The sequence below is a fragment of the Carcharodon carcharias genome, chromosome 17, assembly GCF_017639515.1.
Source record: "Carcharodon carcharias isolate sCarCar2 chromosome 17, sCarCar2.pri, whole genome shotgun sequence".
NCBI classification, from domain to species: Eukaryota; Metazoa; Chordata; class Chondrichthyes; order Lamniformes; family Lamnidae; genus Carcharodon; species Carcharodon carcharias.
The window spans coordinates 70,730,068-70,746,522 of record NC_054483.1 but is presented as its reverse complement, the minus strand read 5'-3'; positions in this window follow the sequence as shown (position 1 = coordinate 70,746,522).

Here is a 16,455-nt window from a genome sequence, read left to right as displayed (position 1 = left end):
TGTTCCGGAAAGTAGTCACTCAATCTGCATAATGCACCTGCTCTAGGCACATCATTTGTTTCTTGCCCCATCAGCATTCCCTTTAGCCTTGTAAGACCAACTCTTCTATCAGTCCAGTAAAAGCGGTCTGTCTGCAAGCATGACTTTCTGAAAAATTTGTTAACAAAATAAAATCACTTCACGTGACCATCTTCATCCTAGATTAACTATCTACCGTCCATGCAGCAGAAGTTCCTACTTAAATCAGCATGAACAATTGTTTAAATATCCAAACTTGTTGAGTGCAAAGGTTGGGAATTTCAAGTCCCAATGGACCTAGGACTTTTTGCGTATGCACAGGCCAGGAGCAGGCTGCCCATATACAGTTTGGCATCTTTAATGTTCTTTGGGTCAAGGAATGGCCCAGTGTGCTTGTGCATAACATGAAGGAAACCTGCGTCAGGTGATTGGGTACAGAGCACCAGAGCCAGCAAATGTCCCAGAGAGGGCACAAGGAATAGGTCCCAAGAAACGTCCCACACAGGGGACAAAGGAGGTGGACAGGGAGAGGTCCCAAAACGAAGTCCCAGGTAAGGGACAAAGACAAAGGACAGATACAGGTCCCAGTTAAGTCAAGAAAAAGAGAGGAGCAGAGAAACAGGCTGCAGGGAGCTGACTTTAAGTGAAGAGGGCTCAGGATAAGGCCTGGTGATCAAAGAGGGCTGAGAAGAAGCCCTGGAGATCCAAGAAGGAATCGAAGGTTGGTGACTCCATGCTGCAGGCCTTTGGAGCTGTGGAGTTCTGCTTGGCGCAGCTGAAGAGCTGAAATTGTGCTTGTAAGTTGATGTTTGAGTGTACTTGGGAATCCAGGGGAATGGAATCACGGAGGGCAAGATTGAAACCCTGTGAGGTGAGCCATCATTGAAGCAACTTTTGGAGAGAATTGCAAGGTGAGAACCCTTAAGTGCATTGACGGGCAGAGGGATCTGGGTGTACAGGGCCACAGGTCACTGAAAGTGGCAACGCAGGTGGATAAGGTAGTCAGGAAGGCATATGGCATGTTTGCCTTCATTGGCACGGGTATTGAGTATAAAAGCTGGGAAGTCATGCTGCAGGCCACACTTGGAATATTGCATGCAATTCTGGTCGCCACATTACCAGAAGGATATGGAGGCATTGGAGAGGGTGCAGAGGAGGTTTGCCAGGATGCTGCCTGGTCTGGAGGTTATTATCTATGAGGAGAGGTTGGAGTAACTCGGATTGTTCTCACTACAGCGACGCAGATTGAGGGGTGACTTGTTAGAAGTTTACAAGATTATGATTGGCATGGACAGAGTAGATAGAAGCTTTTTCCCAGGGTGGAAGAGTCAATTACTAGGGCACATAGATTTAAGGTGAGAGGAGAAAACTTTAGAGGAGATGTGCGGGGCAAGTTTTTTACGCAGTGGGTGGTGAGTGTCTGGAATTCGCTGCCAGAGGATGTGGTGGAAGCAGGTACAATAGTGGTGTTTAAGAGGCAGCTTGACAAATACATGAGTAGGATGGGAATAGAGGGATACGGACCCTGGAAGTGCAAAATGTTTTAGTTGACGGGCAATATGATCAGTGCAGGCTTGGAGGGCCGAAGGGTCTGTTCCTGTGCTGTACTTTTCTTTGTTCTTTGTGAGATCTTCAAAGGTAAAGATTGGAAACCCTCATGAGGGAGATGGAGTTTCAGTGAGATTGGTTCACTCACAGTGTGACTAACATCTGGTGGGATCTTGAGAAATCCATGGAATCTGTTTGGGTCACATCTGTCATTTATTGTGTAATGTGCCTCTGACCACAGTTTTCCTGTTAATTCACATGTATCTCAATCTTTCCCTGAATGTTAGGGTATAAGACAGATATTGTAAATTGTTCTATATTTCTGACTTTGTATGGTAAAGTTTATTTTTATTTGCTCAAAACCTATGGAATCTTGTGGCTTTCTTCACCAAGCAATTGTTTTGAATCTCAAAATGTGTCTACTTTAGACAAAGCGTTATTGGCCCCCAACTGGATGCCTCCAACAACGTGGTGGTCTGGCCAAGGATCATGACACAATACTAATAATTATCATTAACCTTTAATTAACTACTGGTGAATTATTAACTCTGTTTATAAAAGTGCAGGTCTGTGTCTCGTGAGACTTTTTCTTGAATTGCTGCCTATAGTCTGAGTAGAATTCCAGTATTTCCAAATGAAATGCTCCTTCCATAAGTCAACAACATCAAATACAAGCTAATCTTCAGTGCGCTCAACCCCAAACATGACAACAAGACCAATGTCACCAGAGGATGAATAGGGAGATATCTGGACACAAATCTTCACAGTTCTGTGTATGCTCCATGCTTCCCAAACAAAATGAGGGGGGTGTTCGGGGGGGTTGGTGGTTAGGATGGGCCTCGGTGGGCTGGGGGGTGGTCGGGCCTCAGGATGGGGGAGTTGGGTGGGGGGTCAGATTGTGCCTCAGGAGGTCGCGTCGGAAGCTGGGGGAGGGTTGGGTCGGGTCGGGCCTCAGAGGGGGCTGCCGATGAAAGTTGGTAGTTGGGCCTTGGGCTGGGGGTGGGTGGTTCCTGATTGGGGAGAAAAGAGGGAGAGTCCCGAGAGAGGGGGAATCCCGTGGGGGGAAATGCTCATGGGGAAGGGGGAGTTAGGTGGGGAGGGGGAGTTCTGTGTTGGGGGGAATCCCATTGGGATAGGGGTAAATCCTTGGGAGGAGGGTTGGGGGGTGGGGTGAGTCCAGTGGGGGTCCTGGGTGGGGATTCAGGGGAGGAATCCCATGGGTGGTCGGTAAGGGTCTGTGCAATACTTACCCAGAAGTTAGAAGTGGTTTTTGTCCTTCTAACTTTCTATGGGTAACTATTGATGTAACACAGTCGGAACCATCCAAAGTTTGCGATTTAAGTTGCATTTTCAGGTGGTTCCCAGTGCAGGGCAATTGCCCTTGGGAAGTTTGCACTTCCCAGACAATTGCCATGCAAACCTTACCCAGGAACCTCCGGGGTCAGGGGAGGGAGTGGGCGAGCAGTTCACCAGTGCATCTTTGGAAGCTTGGAAGTATACGGCCCAATGTTTTATGTAAAGGCTTTAACTTCCTTATTGGTGATTATTAAAGTTTTTTTCTACATAAAATCTTATTCATAACAACTAAAGTAAATGCCTGTTTCAAGGTAATAATTTTGTTTTGAAATTTTTCTTTAATCAATATTACAGGGAAACCGCCCAGAGAAAGTCATTCCTTATTCATGTTAGGGTTCCAGTTCTTGTTGAGTATTAATTATTCTGAATAGTTTTCAGTACAGTATCTAATTAGGCACATCTGAAATAAGTTTGGAAATGTCAGGAATGTAGGTTACCATCCCTTCCTTCTTTATTAACATGATATTTATGTTGACATTTTCAATTGTAACCCATAGATATTAATACTATGTGTTGTCATGTGTGGCTTCTCTTCCTGATCATGCACTGTTACCTCTGGCATCACTCAAGGATCTATCTTTGGGCCCCTCCTATTTCTCATCTACTTGCTAATCCCCGGCAATCTCATCTGAAAGCACAGCATTAGTTTTCACATGTACCCTGACAATACCCAGCTCTATCTCACCATCACCTACTTCAACTTCTCCATTTTTGCTAAATTATCTGACAGCTTATCCGACATCATGTACTGGATGAGCAGAAATTTCCTCTAATTAAATGTTGGGAAGACTGAACCTAAACTCCATTACCTAGTTACTGACTCCATCCCTCTACCTGGCAACAGTCTGATTAAGCCAACCTGTTCACAATCTTAGTGTCATATTTGACTCCGAGTTGAGTTTCTGACCTCATATTCATGTCATCACTAAGAACGCCTATATCCATCTCTTTAACATCGCCTGATTTTGCCTCTGTCTCAGCTCATCTGCTGCAGAAACCCTCATTCATGCCTTCTTTATCTCTAGACTAGATCATTTCCATGCTGGTCTCCCACATTCTACCCTCCATAAACTTAAGGTGATCCAAACCTCTGCTGCCTGTGTCTTAACTTGCAGCAAGTCCCATTCCCCTCTCACCCCCTGTGCTCGCTGACCTATATTGGTTCCTGGTGAAACAATGTCTTTATTTAAAAATTCTCATCCTTATTTTCAAGTACTTCCATGGCCTCATCCCTCCCTATCACTGTAACCTCCTCCAGCCCTGAAAATATCTGTGCTTCTCTAATTTGGGCCTCTTGTGCATCCCTGATTGTAATCGCTTCACCATTAGTCACTGGGCCTTCAGTTGTCTAGGCCCCAAGCTTTGAAATACCCTTCCTTTACCTCTTCACCTCTCCACCTTGCTTTTCTTCTCTAAGCCATTAAAACCTACCTCCTTGACCTAATATCTTCTTATGTGGCTCTGTGATCTTTCAAAATGTTCTTGTGAAGTACCTTGGGACTTTTTATTACATTACAGGTATGGTAAAACATTAGCTGTCATTGTTACAAACTCAATGGGTGCAAGTGGAAGCCATTTATTGCCTGGTGGTAATCTTTTGCTCACTTTATCTTTCTCAGTCTTCATTGGTTTGCCTTCCTTACAGACTAAGCCACATGGCTGAATCCATCCCCTGCACTTGTGTTCTCCTGCAAGTTCTGAATGTAGGAGTCTCCATGATACATGGACATTAATGTATTGGACATAAAAGCAACTGCTACTGCCACTTTTAAATATTGGCAAGTCGTCCCACCCTCCAAAAGGAAGTAAGGTACATAAATCCTGTCGAGTGTTGTAAAGCAAGGGAATATATGGGGTTGCTATAAAAACAGTATTTGCCATGGAAATACATCTTTAGCAAGGTTCTGTTTGCTCCCCAGGGCTTTTTGTTTTGCTTTTATCAAACCGATAGAGTCGATTTTATCTTCCTCCTTGATCTGCATGGCCCATGTGATGTTACTCTGTTGACATCCAAATATTCCATCAGATCTCTGATTCCTCGGCGCAACTTGTGTGGACAAACTGATCTGTTTGTGTGGTCCTTCAGCAATGCTGACAACACATTGGAAGATATAGTCACATCGTTTTTTGCCAAAAAGGGTTTGGCAAGTATCACAAAGCTTTGGCAGAGGCACTTAAATATATCTGTTAAGCGTGTCATGTCTATTGTCTCTGAACATTAGGGCGGGCCCACACAGGCAGATCCATTGATTAATTTTGCCATGTAAGAGCATTCATTTCATTTTTTTTTGCCAATTCCTTATTCATTCAAAGAATGCAATTTTAGGGATTATTGGTAAATTGAAAGAACTAAATATTGTAATTTCTGATTTACAGAAGCTAATTTCTCATTTTAAATGTACTTACTAGTCATGCTGAGGCTCTTATAACAGTTATCGTGAAATTATAAAATTATAGAATACTTTAGGACAGAAAGAGACTTTCACCCCATCATGCCTCTTCTGACTCTTTGAAAAAACTATCCGATTAGTCCCACACCTCTGCTCTTTTTCCATACCCCTTTGAGTATTTATCCAATTCCATTTTGCAAGTTACCAATGAATCTGCTTTCATTACCCTTTTAAGCAGTGCATGGCAGATCATAACAATTCACTGTTAAAATAACTTTCCTCATAATCACGCTTGGTTCTTTTTGCCAATCACCTTAAATCTTCCATAATTAAGGGAATAGAATCCTAGTATATGCAAATTGGTTATTTTTGTCAACCAAAGGTATTAATGGATTTGAGCCAATTACAGATGGGTGTATGGAATTAGGTTACAGGTCAGCCATGTTATTGAATGGTGGAACAGGCGTGTGGAGCTAAATGCCCTACTCTTGTTTCTATGGTCCTATTTTCCTAATTATCTTTAATCTGTGCCCTCTCATTACCAGCCTTGTTTTGTCACTGGGAACATCCCCTTATTTACTGTATCAAAACCCTTCATGATTTTGAACATCTCTGTCAAATCTCCCTTTAATCTGCTGTGCTCTAAGAGGAACAACTTTAGCTTCTCCAGTCTCTCCACATAACTGAAATATTGCATCTTTGGTATATATATCTTTTTTTTCTCTTGTTAAATTCTTCCTGAATTTGCATCAATTATGTTTGCGAAATGCTGTCTCTATCAAGAAAGTGAATCTAATAATATAGACAGCAATGCTGGATTGGCCCCAGGTACAGATTTAAAACCTAAATCTGGGCTAGTACTGAGGAAAGGGCGATGCCTTCACTGAGCACTTTTATTCACTGGCTCACAATTGTAGCTAGAACATATCAGAAAAATGTCCTAGATATGCAATGTGACCAATAAGACCAACAACATTTACAGGGGTTTTGCCAGGAATGCAGAATTTTACTCATGAGGAAAGATTGCATGGGCTAAGGGTGTTCTCTTTGGAGCAGAGGGTGCTGAAGGGAAATTTATTTGAAGTGTATCACATTATGAGGGGTCTAGATTAAGTGGATAGGAAGTACCCTATTCTTTTAGTCTGAGGAGCCCAGGCCAAGGGACATAGGTTTTATGGTAAGAAGTTTAGAGGGGATTCAAGGGGCAGTTTTTCACCCAGAGAGTGTTGGGGATCTGGAACTCACTATCTGAAAGGGTGGTAGGGGCAGAAACCCTCAGAACATTTAAAAAGTACTTGGATGTGCATTTGAAGTTTTGAAAACTAAAAGGCTATGGGCCAAAAGCTGGAAAGTGGGATTAGGCTGAATAGCTACTTGTCAACCAGTAGGAACATGATGGGTCAAATAGTCCATGCCGTAAATCTTAATGTTTCTTTGAAAATTAAGAGAGCTTTTGATTTTAATATTCACCCTTTTTATTCATAATTTTGAATTTTTGAGCCACCAAAGTAGTGTTGGAGAATGGAATGCTCAGTTTTCAGACACCTGATTTTAACTGTGACCTAGTTTTAAGTGGGAGAGTAGTCGCGTGAAATTAGAAACTCACCTGCTGCTCCAGAGATGAAGCCCTGTGTATTTTAATTCAGTGAAGTATTCCATGCTAGTACAGTGTGACATTTCCATTTCCCTCCTTCTGGGGGCCCTCTGTGGGAGATTGGTAACTAGCCCTAGTTCCTGCCAGTTGTTACTCTATCATGACAACTAAGAAAAGGACTGAGAGCACCTGAACTCATTGCATACAGAACCCTTACAGACAACACTGAGTGATTTCCATCCCATTTATCTGGTTTGAATTCAGAGGCAGATCCAAGAGTTTTTGACATGCTGTATTGAGATATTGCATTGCACAGACTTTCACCTGTTTTAATTAAAAACCTTTGATTCTTACTATGGGATATAATTAGCATCTTCTCAGTGGATATAATCCTCTATGTGCAGGTAAAATCTTGTTAACATGTTCTAATAATCCTGTTTATGCTTCCCTTCCAGATCATTATGATTATACTCTCATTAAATGGTCCAATATGATCACCATATTTGAAGTTACTAATAATCCACTTCTGATGTGTAGTTACTGAGTCTTCTTTCAAACAGGCTCAGCAATTTCGCATCATGTCTATAATTAGTCTATAACATGTCCACAGATTTTATATCACAGAGCAAGAAGCACAATGCTATACTAATGTTGAGAATGTTCAGTTAAAACTAAGCATTTCCACATAAGAATCTTCAGAAGTCATGATTGCTCCTACGCATCCATGTCATGCACCAACACTAGAGGGTGCTCTACATTCAACAATTTATTTTTGTTCCTTTTTTATCACGCTTTCCTTGCATATTATGGCAACATCAACAAAGTGGCGGAGAGGACTGCACTAACATCAGTTGCCTCACATAAATCTATTTGTTTTAACGGAATCTATATTGAGACCATAAGAGGATTTTGAACACAGAAGCACAAGGCTCAGAGAGTTATGTTGAGAGTCCAGAGCCTTTCAATTTTGCAAAATGGGCAGCTGGAAGTTAACCCTGACTCAGAATTTCTTTTATAAAATTACCAAGCTCCATTTATTGACTCACTTTGGGAGGTAGAGCTCCTCATGTACAAGTAATAGCCCAAACTTTGCTGCAGATCTTTTGGGGCAGCACAGAACACTGAATGATAGACGTGGCAGTTCTTGCATCTTGACAGAAACCGGTCCAATACTAGCAAATCTTATGGTGCTGCTCTGGTCATAATACTGCAGAAAACTGACAGCCTGGTTACATCTATGTGGAGGATAGACTTGGCATGGAGGAGACCAAATTCAACTAGTCAAAAGGCCTAAATAATTTTAGGCTTTATTGATTCCAAGATCAACAGACCTGTTTCCTTTTCAGCCTGTCAAAAGAGTTACACAATTTCATTATTAGACAGCTATAGTGAAATATATGCTTAACTGCTGCGATTTTATTAAGTTTAACTCACAGAATATATGTCTAACTTCCTGTTCTTTGTAAAGATGAATACTCCAGCAATTGAAGTTCAGTAAAGGTCTAGGTTTAATCTCTTTTCTTGCGACCTTTGTATATGTTGGCATGGGTTTAAAGGATTTCAACTTGTTCCAGTTTTGTATATGTAAGACATGCTACATGAAATGACATTTTAAATTTTGGCCTGAATTTTGCAGTATTAATGACAATGAAATTCTCAGCATTCACCATCACTACTCTACTGAAAATGGCAACAAATTTCTGAAGTCCCTGCAAGCGCAGTTAAACACGGAGATCCAGAAGTTGCTGTCAATGATTCTATGCTTCTCCAGAGGGTGCTGTTGAGCCATCCAACCCCCTCCCCCACAGTCCCACCACCATTCCCTGTGCCCAGACTTAATCAGTGGAAATCATTTGAATTCATGGGAAATTCCACTCTTACACTGTAAAAAAAAGTTTAGAAAGCTACATTATATTGAATGAGATGTAACTGGGTTTTTAATGCCATACTAACTTCATAGTTACAGCCAAACACCCTCATTAGACTGGAGAAGACAATTTTATATTTGTGGAATGACAAATTTCTCTAAAATGATTTTTAAAACTACACATTTAATATGTATATAATTTGTTTGCTGTGTGTGAATACCTCAGTTTGATTGGTTGCTTCTTGCTGATATCATTGCTGTTGCACACCAAGACATACCCCTAGGCTTGGCACCAGATTTAAATTGCCATTGGGAAAGGAGACAATCATGCCAGACAGATTGGTAGATCTTTGTGGGTAGCTTTCTTCAAGGTCAGTGACAAGTGCCTTTGCTTCACTGTCTTCCACAAAACCTAAGTCACCAACTCAATTGGTTAATTTGTTATCACTCACATCTGTTTCACTTAGCTCACATATAGCTTTTTCCTCAGCTCCCTTTTGAGTGCAATGAAGATTATATTTTTACACCATACAAATCCATGTTTCTTGCACATTCAGTGCCTTGTGTTGTTTGCCTTTTTGAGAAAAGATTGGTATAGTTTGCCCCTAGTTTCAAAGAACAAAGAACAAAGGAAAGTACAGCACAGGAACAGGCCCTTTGGCCCTCCAAGTCTGCACTGATCATATTGCCCGTCAACTGAAACGTTTTGCACTTCCGGGATTCATATCCCTCTATTCCCATCCTATTCATGTATTTGTCAAGCTGCTTCTTAAACACCACTATCGTACCTGCTTCCACCATCTCTTTTGGCAGTGAATTCCAGACACTCACCACCCTCTGCGTAAAAAAACTTGCCCCGCGTATCACCTTTATAGTTTTCTCCTCTCACCTTAAATCTATGTTCCCTAGTAATTGACTCTTCCACCCTGGGAAAACGCTTCTGACTATCTACTCTGTCCATGCCAATCATAATCTTGTAAACCTCTATCAAGTCGCCCCTCAATCTCTGTCGCTCTAGTGAGAACAATCCGAGTTTCTCCAACCTCTCCTCATAGCTAATAACCTCCAGACTGGGCAGCATCCTGGTAAACCTCCTCTGCACCCTCTCCAACGCCTCCACATCCTTCTGGTAATGTGGTGACCAGAATTGCGCGCAATATTCCAAGTGTGACCTAACCAAGGTTCTATACAGCTGCAGCATGACTTCCCAGCTTTTATACTCAATGCGCCTGCCAATGAAGGCACGCAATCCATACGCCTTCCTGACTACCTTTTCCACCTGCGTTGCCACTTTCAGTGACCTGTGGACTTATACACCCAGATCCCTCTGCCCTTCGATGCACTTAAGGGTTCTGCCATTTATTGTGTAATTCCTGCCTGTGTTAGACCTTCCAAAATGCATTACCTCGCATTTGTCTGGATTAAACTCCATCTGCCATTTCTCAGCCCGAGTCTTCAACCGATCTATATCCCGTTGTATCCTTTGACAATCCTCTTCACTATCTGCAACTCCTCCAACCTTGGTGTCGTCTGCAAACTTACTAGTTAGCCCAGTTACATTTTCGTCCAAATCATTTATGATACCACAAACAGCAAAGGTCCCAGCACTGATCCCTGTGGAACTCCACTAGTCACAGTTCTCCATTCAGAAAAGCACCCTTCCACTGCTACCCTCTGTCTTCAATGACTAAGCCAATTCTGTATCCATCCTGCCAGCTCACCTCTGAACCCGTGCGACTTTACCTTCTGTACCAGTCTGCCATGAGGGACCTTGTCAAAGGCCTTACTGAAATCCATGTATATAACATCCACTGCCCTTCTATCATCGATCATCTTTGTCACTTCCTTGAAAAACTCGATCAAGTTAGTGAGACACGACCTCCCCTTCACAAAACCATGCTGCCTCTCACTAATATGCCCATTTGCTTCCAAATGGTAGTAAATCCTGTCACGAAGAATCTTCTCCAATAATTTCCCTACCACTGACATAAGGCTCACCGGCCATAATTTCCTGGATTATCCCTGCTACCCTTAAATAATGGAACAACATTGGCCATTCTCTAGTCCTCTGGGACCTCACTCGTAGCCAGTGAGGATACAAAGATTTCTGTCAAGGCCCCAGCAATCTCCTCCCTTTCTTCCCTCAGTACTCTGGGATAGATCCCATCTGGCCCTGGGGACTTATCCACCTTAATATTCTTCAAGACGCCTAACACCTCCTCTTTTTTGATCTCAACATGATCCAGGCTATCTATACACTCTTCCCTAGACAAATCGACTGTTAAGTCCTTCTCTTTGGTGAATAATGATGAGAAGTATTCATTCAGTATCTCTCCCATTTCTTCTGGCTCCACGCACCGATTCCCACCTCTGTCCCTGAATGGGCCCAACTTTCCCTGGCTACCCTTTTGCCCTTTACATATGTATAAAAGGCCTTGGGATTTTCCTTAATCCTGGTTGCCAGTGACTTTTCATGACCCCTTTTAGCCCTCCTGGCTCCTTGCTTAAGTTTCTTCCTACTTTCTTTATATTCTCCATGGGCTTCATCTGTTCCCAGCCTTCTAGCCCTTACGAATGCTTTCCTTTTCGACTAATCTCACAATATCCTTCGTTATCCAAGGTTCCTGAAACTTTCCATGCTTATCCTTCATCCTAGCAAGAACATGCCAGTCCTGAATTCTTATCAACTGACGTTTGAAAGCCCCCCACATGTCAGTTGTTGATTTTCCCTCAAACATTCACCTCCAGTCTAGATTCCTCAGTTCCTGCATAATGTTGTTGTAATTAGCCTTCCTCCAATTAAGCACCTTAACCTGAGGACTCCTGTTTTCCTTATCCACCAGTACCTTGAAACTTACTGAATTATGGTCACTTTTCCCGAAATGCTCTCCTACTGAAACTTCGACCACCTGCCGGGTTCATTTCCTAATACCAGGTCCAGTATTGCCCCTTCCCTGGTTGGACTATCCACATATTGTCTCAGGAAGCCCTCCTGGATGCACCTTACAAATTCTGCACCATACAAACCCCTAGCACTAAGTGATTCCCAGTCAATATAGGGAAAGTTAAAATCACACACCACAACAACCCCATTGCTTTTACATCTTTTCAAAATCTGCCCACATAACTGTTCCTCAATCTCCCACCAGCAATTGGGAGGCCTATAGTAAACCCCTAACATTATGACAGCTCCCTTCCTATTCCGGAGCTCTACCCATATTGCCTCGCTGCATGAGCCCAACGAGGTGTCCTCCTGTCGTACAGCTGTGATATTCCCCTTAACCAGCAGTGCAACTCCCTCATCTCTTCTACATCCCTCTCTATCCTGCGTGAAACATCTAAATCCTGGAACGTTTATCTGCCAATACTGTCAATCCTTCAACCAAGTCTCTGCAATAGCAATAACATCATAGTCCCAAGTACTAATCCAAGCTCTAAGCTCATCTGCCTTGCCTGTTATACTTTTCACATTGAAACAAATGCTTTTCAGAGCCCCAGTCCCACTGTATTCAGTAATTTCTTCCTGCCTGCCCTTCCTCTTAGTCCTACTGGCCATATTCACTGATTCCCAGTCCTTTATTTCACCTGCTGACCTGTTGCTCTGGTTTCCACACCCACCCCACCACCACCCCACCCCCATCCCCAGCCATACTAGTTTAAACCCTCCCGAGTGACGCTAGCAAACCTTGCAGCCAGGATATTGGTGCCCCTCCAGTTTAGATGCAACCCGTCCTTCTTGTATAGGTCCCACCTGCCTCGGAAGAGATCCCAACGATCCAGATATTGGAAACCCTCCCTCCTACACCATCTGTTCAGCCATGTCACAACTACAATTTTTTTTTTACAGAATTCTGAATCCAACATAATTCTCAAAGCTATCTAGATAGCTAATCTAGATTTTCTAGCTCTTTCCATTTGTGAGATTTACTAAATGCAGGTCATTTCAAAAAATTCCACTCCAGCATAAGCCAAGGGCACCTCACTGGTCTATCATCACTAATCTAATTCACATGTAGAGTTTTAATTTCCCGTATCTTTGGCCTTGAAAGCATGCTGTAGGATAACACGTTAGGAATGTATATCATGTTCATCTGGAATTCCTTTGTGTTTTTTTATATTCGTTCATGGGATGTGGGCATCACTAGCTAGGCCAACATTTATTGCCCATCCCTAATTGCCCTTGTTCAGAGGGTATTTAAGAGTCAACCACATTGCTATGGGTCTGGAGTCACATGTAGGCCAGACCAGGTAAGGACAGCAGATTTCCTTCCTCAAAAAACATTAGTGAACCAGATGTGTTTTTATGACAATCAGCAATGGTTTGAAAGTCGTTATGAGACTTTTAATTCCAGATTTTTATTCTGCCATGGTGGGATTCGGACCCTGAGTCTCTGGAATACTAGTCAGTGACATACCACTATGCTACTGCCTCCCATTCAAACCTCCTTACTGCTAAATTACAATCTGCTATATTAATAGAAGTGTTAATTTGTTGAAAATGTTCAATGTCTCTCCTAAAATAATAGATGAAGGGACTCACGCACTATTATTCCACAGCTTAATTTCAAGGTCTTCTTGTATTGGTTCTTCTCTTGGATCCACCTCCCATTTAGTGTAGCCTGTGCTATCACATAACATCTGGTATGCATGCATGCACTTGCATCAAAGACCAATACAGTTGATTACAGGAAAATGATACTTCCTCACAGTTATGATGATTAAATGCTCCATGACTGACAGAAAGCTTCTCTTTAATCTGAACAACTCTTTGGGGAAGACCTTACTTGTACGAAAAATAAAACAATTAAATATTGGAGAATCTGGCAGCCCACACCTCATTGAGAATGTCACAACACTGAACAATGGAACACATACGCTAACAACAAAGCCCACTTGGAATGCTGAGGTGATCTTATGCTGTGGGAAATGGTTCAATTTGTCAAATGCCCTCTTGTTATTTTTACCACCCCTGCCTCTACAGTTCTCTACATCAATTGTAATTCAGCAGCAAGGAGGTTTACATGGGAATAAAAAGAAACAAGAATAAAGGAGAAGTGATGGAGTGCAGCTGGTTTCAATCATTGGCTTAAAACTTACCAGCCAGCATACCAGTTTTCGAATGCATTGGAATGGATCACAGCCATTCTTAAAAGAAATGTCTATTGGTTCTACATTTACTATAAAAAGAAATGAGGAACCAAACTAGACTCAAAATGCATTTCTCGAGAATAGCAACTGTCATGTTTCACATGTTTCAGGACCTTTTTCAACTATTCTCCACAGAAAGGATTCAAAAACGTAACAACTTTTAAATTCGTTTAAGCATAGTGCATTCCTGTAAGTTTTAAAAAGACATCTATTTCATGTATTCACCACTTTTCATCAAAAGTTGTTTTCAGCGATTAGACAATAGTCAATTTATTGGCTTGCCTTGGTGAACAGAGAACACATCGTACACACTGGTACAGTTTTCTACTATTGGGGAGCTATTTTTTCTGAAGAAAAGGCAGCTGGCATTGCAGTTTCCCTCCTGGACTTTCAAGAGTGACATTAGTGCCATTGAGCTGCAGCAGATTCTTCAAGGCAAAATATGCTTTGTCGGAAATTATACTAGTATCTGCTCCAAGATCTACTTTGAAACTCACAACTGTTCTTTGAATTGGAGGGTCTATTCTCCAAGGTTTGCTATCCTTATTTACGAACATGAAAGAGCCAAGGAAAAGACATTCATCTTCTCTATTTCTCACATCGCCTGCAGTTATTTTGTTGACTACACGGGCATGACAAACCAAAGCAAGGTGGCCTACTTTCTTACATTTGTAGCACATGGCATATCTTGCGATGCAATGATCTTGCCGAGAATGTGCTCTGCTACATGTACATTTCAAGCTTTTTGCAGTGTGAATGTCTGGTCTTGCTTGTGAAATGTGCGGTCATCAGTCTGTTTCAAATGTGTGTTTTTCTTAGTACGCTCCTTTCTCTTCCCCTTTTTAATTCACTCAGCCCCCGTTTGTTTATTAACTTTCCAAAACACTACACATAATGCATTGCTAGTCATTTGTTTTTGCATCTCCAATTTTCTCTTTTCTGACTGATGTGCTAGCTGTATAGCTTTCTCCAGTGTCAAGTTGGGCTGTAACTGTAGGCTCTGGGACATTTCTTTATCAGTAATGCCAATCACGAGCCTATCTTAGATATTATCCTTTTTCTTTTCCCAAACCTCGCAAGTTTCTGCTAGTTCATTCAAGCTCCTGCTATATTCTTCTACACACTTGTACTGATTCGCCTACTTTTTGTACCCTTTGGTGAAATTTAGCTCTTTCGTGAATGACGTTACGTCTGGGCACAAAACATGGTGAGTTTTTCAAGCACTTTGTCAAAATCGTTTTCCTCAAACGCCTCAAATGAGAACATTTCAATGACTTCCTCTGCTTCTCACCCTAGCGCATAAATTAATGTGCTTACCTAGACTTCACCAGGCTCCTTGTTCAGCTTGGTGGTGATCCTGTAACTGGTGAAAGCACTGCTTCTATTCAGGCTACTGCTCCAGGCGGCTGAAGTTAAAATTGTCTGGCGTGCTAAATTTTGCCATGATGATGCTGCCATGTCCCTTTCTTTTTAACATTGGTTTGTCTTCTGTAAGTACTTACACTTAACTGATGTTTACTTCAGACACCATATTAGGATTTGTACCTAGTCATAATATTCAGAAATGTTTATTACAATGAACAGTGCTTTATTGAATGTACACACAGAATACAGATACAAGAAAGCATGGACTCCTGAAGTGAAGGATGTGTCTCACTTAATATCGCCTCCACCCCCGACACGCAGCAGTACTCCGAGAGTGTTAAGGTTCCCATGACTAGAGTTCTTACCTAGACATATCATTACAGTAGGGACTGTTGTCCTTGGAGAGGAGAGGCTAAGAGGAGGTTTGATAGAGGTGTTCAAAATCATGTGTGGGCTGGATAGAGTAGATAGGGAGAAATTGTTCCCGCTCATAAAAGGATCGAGCATGAGAGGTCACAGATTTAAAGTGATTTGCAAGAGAAGGAAATGTGATGTGAGAAAAAACTTTTCCACACAGCAAGTGGTTCAAATCTGGAATGCACTGCCTGGAAGTGTGGTGGAGGCAGTTCAACTGAGGCATTCAAGAGGGCATTAGATGATTATTTGAATAGAAACAATGAGCAAAGGTTACGGGGAAAAGGCAGGAGAATGGCACGAAGACATAATGCTCATTCAGAGAGCTGGTGCAGATACGATGGGCTGAATGGCCTCCTTCTGCTTCGTAAAATTGCAACTGGATTTGTAAAATGATGGGGGCAGCCTTTCCCCCACCCCTCCATCATTGGCACAGTCAACCTTAATTGCCATGGTGACAAAAGTGCCTGCTGACGGGGCCCTCAAGGCCTGCCTGTCAAAGTTATCCAGTCAAGGGGACAAACAGATAAGCAGCCTCTGTCTGCTGCAGCTGAATGCAAGGACGGAGCACCATGCTGCAGCACATGGGAAAAATTGAGAAAGACCCCACAATAGGCATATATCAGTTCACTTGGGTGCCTCTAGATTTTGTTTCATGGAAGAGGGCCCATTGGTCATATGTAAATAAACAATGCATTTCACAGCCATCATGCAGAGGTGAAGTGGATTATTTCTGGTTTAAGAAAATGGAGGGA